We start from the raw sequence: 4,850 nt of genomic DNA on the forward strand, positions 1-4,850 counted from the left end.
AAAATTAAGACACAGCAGGCATTCCACATAAAGAAACCGTCTGGCACACCAATAGCTAATTGGTTGTTATGGTTTAGTATATTTGCAGAATGGAGCATAAGGAAACAATTAAGCCTGCATACCACTTAAAAGCTGTAAAGTGATTTTTGAAAATCTTGTTTGATAGAAAATAAGAGCAGCTTCCAGCCTGCTAAGTAGGCAATGCAGTTTTCTTCTGATGTTATATCACTTACATAGCATTTAAAATCAGAATGCATACTCTTCCCCTATTTTTATTGTCAATTATCTTCTCTTTAATGAAACTGCATATTTTAGAGGGAGGAAACAATCCCACACTTCTAAAAAAGTGAACTGAACAGGGGCTGTTTACTTTAGTGTTTAGTAACATCAGACCAACTTCCCTTCACACAAAGAGCTGGCTTGTAGTCTATTTCCTGAGCAGCATTTTCCATTCAAATATGTGTTAAGTAGCATTGTTCCCCTCAGTGATTGGAAAGCATGCAAAATAAATACTAGAAAAAAATGTAGCTTTCATTTCACTATAGAAAGCATACACATTTAGGGGTTTAGCACAAGTTAATTCCCTTTGAAATAAGGAACCCGCAGCCAAAGTCTAGATAAGGATGAAAAAAAGGAGGTATAAAGCAGTTTTCTCCCCTGTCAGCATGCTAAGCAGAGAATTCACCTGTGATTTCTAACAAATATTTTCAGTGAGAGCAAGATGAGAGGTAAAGACAAAATATGTTTCACTGAGCTCTGGAAATAAAATACCTTCCTTTTTGGTAAGATTTACAGGGGGGTTGTGTCTTTGTCCACTTGTTTGGGATGAAATCTATTTGTATATAACCAGCCTGTGGAAACATCATCATCCTATGTATTTTATATACTTACACATTGCACATCTTTTTTGTCATCTCTAAAATGTCCTAGAAATGCCTTCTCCACCCACCTCCTGCTCTTCAAGGAGTCCATCACAGCAAAACATAATTCACGTGAGTCAAAAAAGATTTACTGAAACACGTTGCTAGGTTTTCTGCTGTTCCAAACACTTGTCCACATGTGCAGTGTATGTGCCCCTAGCCACAACTTCTTTTCAGAGCTCCTCACCATCTCCTGATGGACTGAGATGATTCTGACAAGGGTTGGAGTCATTTGTCTGCCCCCAGCACCAACTTCACCATAATGCTTCCTAATGGCTTCTGAACAGGCTGTCCATCTGCTGCCCCCAGGTGAGCTGACAAACTCTTCTGCAGCAGGGAGCAGCCAGCAGCTCCTTTGGAATTGGAGCTGATTTCCCTTCTGTGCCCAGCACTGCAAGTGCTGCTGAACGGCCCTTGCCTGGGTGCTGCTCCTGTCCCTCCTTCCTCACATCATTAGCTGTATTTTTATACTTCTGGCCATTCCACAGCGACACCAAAGGTGCTAAAGGATGATCTTGTGCCTCCCCCTGCTCTTCCAGACACTTATGGACTATATTGGATCTCTTAACTATCCCACGGACACACAGGCGTTATTGAATCTGGAAAAATACTCAGTAACTATTTTAAATTTACCTCTCCTGCACTCCTTGATCTGGACATATTGCTAATGATTCCATTCCTCTGGCTCTAAACAGCGTTCTTCAGAGGCTATGTGCCCTTTTCATCTTCAGTTTTGGACATAATTTTCACCTCAGCTTGATATCCCACTCCCAGCACCCTGCTTGGAGCTGTTAGAGCTTGGTAGAGTGCTGAATCTGGTTTTTTGCAGAGGCTGGGTTTTTTCTGTTTAGTTGGGGGGTTTTCCCCATTATTTTTTTTCCAAGAACATCTCATGAAATCCATAGCAAAGGCTATTAATGGCCTCTTTCTCATATTAGTGTCCTGACCCCAAAACTGAGCACTGCAAGATGATCTACACTTTACAGAGTAATTGAATGAATATCACACATAGGAGTTTTTGCCTGAAGCTTTTGAGGTATTATATTTTATGGAGGCCTTGACACTTTCAGGACAAGTGTCAAAACCTGATTATAATTTGTTTTGACAATATTTCTGTTAAAATATATAGGGCATCACAAACAATACTTTTGACCTTGTACTTTTTTTGAGATCCGAGAGCGCACAAGACTTCACAGCAATCTGTCAAAAATATTACTGTATCTTGAACATGAACTTAAAATTGTTTCTACAGAGCCATTTTTATGTTTTATTTTTAAAACAAAAGGAAGACATGTAGTCCCGAAGTTTAAACTGACAGCAATAATTATGGCTAATGAAGACAAAAGGATAAGATTTTATGAAAGTTTGTCATTTTGACCTGACTGAATCATCTGATGTGTTCTATTTTCAGTGGGGATTTTATGTTAAAATAGCCATAGCTATTGCTACCATCACTTGTAAAAGGGTTAAGGTTATTGCAAGGTCTCTCTCATCTGGAGAGGAAATTGTTTGGGTAAAACTCAAACAATTTCAGAGCTTCCTTCTTTATTATTAAAGCTTCCTTCTTTATTATAAGATTGGATATGGTAACATCCCCCTGCATTATGCATTGACATTCTGGCAAGGAATTACTAGTACATTGCTCAAGATTCAAGATCTGTTTTTAAAATTTATTTTGTAATTCCAAGTGTCAGTTGAAAGAACCTGGTGTTATTATGGTCAAATATTTTATTGCAAGGTGTCCTATTAATCCATCACAAACACAAAGGTAATTTCTCTGGAATTTTCTTATCGAAACACTTAAAAACTGGCTGGTCACTACATACTGTCTTCTCAGATAAACCACAACCTTTAGAAGTTGCTTTTTAGTCCAAGTTGTTCTCATTAATTCACATCAATGTTTTTCATATATGATTTGTTACATTCAGTAAGCTTGTCCAGCCTTCACTTGGAAATACAAAAAGATATGTGATGCCTTGTTTTTGTGAATTATTATCTACTGGAATAAACTTAAGAAGTTTTACTTATCTTTTTAATTTAATGTCTGGCATTGTCTTCAAATAAGTTGTACCCTTTCTAACCTGACATTTAATTAGAGGGAATCACAGACCTTTCAGTAAAAAAAAGAGAATCCAAAATCTGAAGATCTGGACCAACTCCTAACCTCCAACTGGAAGTCTGTGCAAATCCCCCTGTAATTCTCAGGGTGTTTATAGTAATTCAAAAAACAAAAATTAAGTGTCCTACAGAAAACTGATATACAGCCCAGTGGCATAAGAAGCAATAGATGGAAGGTATGGTTCCTGTACACATTCACCTGTCTGTTGACAAAAAACACATATTTTGAGAAATAAGAGGGGGGAAAAACCCCAAAGTCCATATAATAATTTTCAATAATAATTAAAAAACCTTAATTAAAAATCTTGAATTTCTGTCAGAGACATCTTTATCATAGCTGTCATTGCAGAAATATTGTAATAAACAATTTAGTAAAAGCATGTTACCTTGGAACCCAGTTGCTCACATGTGGTACCAGTTAGGAAGCTGTTGGTGCCTACAGAGCTGCCACCCCAGAAGGAGTCACATACATTCTTTGTCACATCTGACAGCCCCCTGTATCAACACCGTAACAAATTTAAAAGAAAAAAAATCAAATAGTGCAGTATTCAATAATTATAAGTGAAAAACTACTCTTAGACTTCTTATCAACTTATTTTGCCTCTATAATCAGATTTCATAAATTATATACTAGTCAGTAGCTCAGCTAAAATATTCCATACAACATCTTATGATTTTTAATAGTAACAAGCATAAAATAGTTATATAGGAAGCAGCAAAACAGAAATTTTACACTTCTAAATGCAATCTCTAGCAATTCAGGTCTTTTCTCGTGCTAATAATAGAACTGCTTAGATTTAACAGCAGAAGACAATTACATGTCACGGAGTGGCCTAATATAAAATGAGAAACTTGTAATATCTACAAGAAAAAATGACATTATTAGCATTCATAGCACAACCAATAATGTACTGTATTTCCATTACTTAAGGGTAGCATTTTTTAATCTATTCAGAGCAATCCTGAATATGAAGGTCTAATTCCTGGACACAATCTTATTACAGCATCCAAATCAACAGGACTCTTGCTGCCTTTCCTGTGCTCACAGGACTTGTGGGCACAGGCTGAGGACAAATATTTGTTTAATTATAATGAAAATGTCACATAAAGAACAGGAAGGGTGTTAAATCACCATACAAAGACTTAAACTGGAAGCTGGTAAGGTTTTAATAACACTCTGTTTGTGAATTATGCTTCCAATAACACAAAAATGTATTACAGAGCTTTAGCTGGTATAAAGCAGTTTCTTATAGTTTAATATATTTGAAATGAGAATGGCTGTACTTTGTGGTAACAGAAATACCAATTATGAATCAAACTCTTAGTTTAATTCACTTAATAATAGCTGCAGTTAAGGCAGATGTTTAAAGGCTTAAATTATAAAGTTGTGGTTTTGTTGTTTTGCTTTTTTTTTTAAATCCCATGGTGGTGTACTGAGTTCTAGCTCTAGATAGTACCTCTGTAAGAAAAATTAATATGGAAGAAGGGATATTTATTGTATGACAAGATTTTTTTTGCTCATGTAGGAAAGCATTATTCCATTTTAAAAAGGCCTCATCATAATCCCAACCCAAGGAGAACCATGACAGAACCTGTCAGCTCAGATTTGTCCTTGACTGCTTCTTTTAGGATTCAAATAGCAGCTTTCAAACTCAGCACCCATCCACATAGCTGCTCTAGATGGAAGTGAGAGCATCCAGAGTTTACACAGATGGACACCTTTTGGCCTCACAGCAGCTGCCAGCCCTTCAAAAGCCACAGTGATTCTGCTTCCACAGTTCCATCACTGAGAATGCATCCACAATATTTCAC

This window comes from Ammospiza nelsoni, chromosome 9 (assembly GCF_027579445.1).
Source record: "Ammospiza nelsoni isolate bAmmNel1 chromosome 9, bAmmNel1.pri, whole genome shotgun sequence".
NCBI lineage: Eukaryota > Metazoa > Chordata > Aves > Passeriformes > Passerellidae > Ammospiza > Ammospiza nelsoni.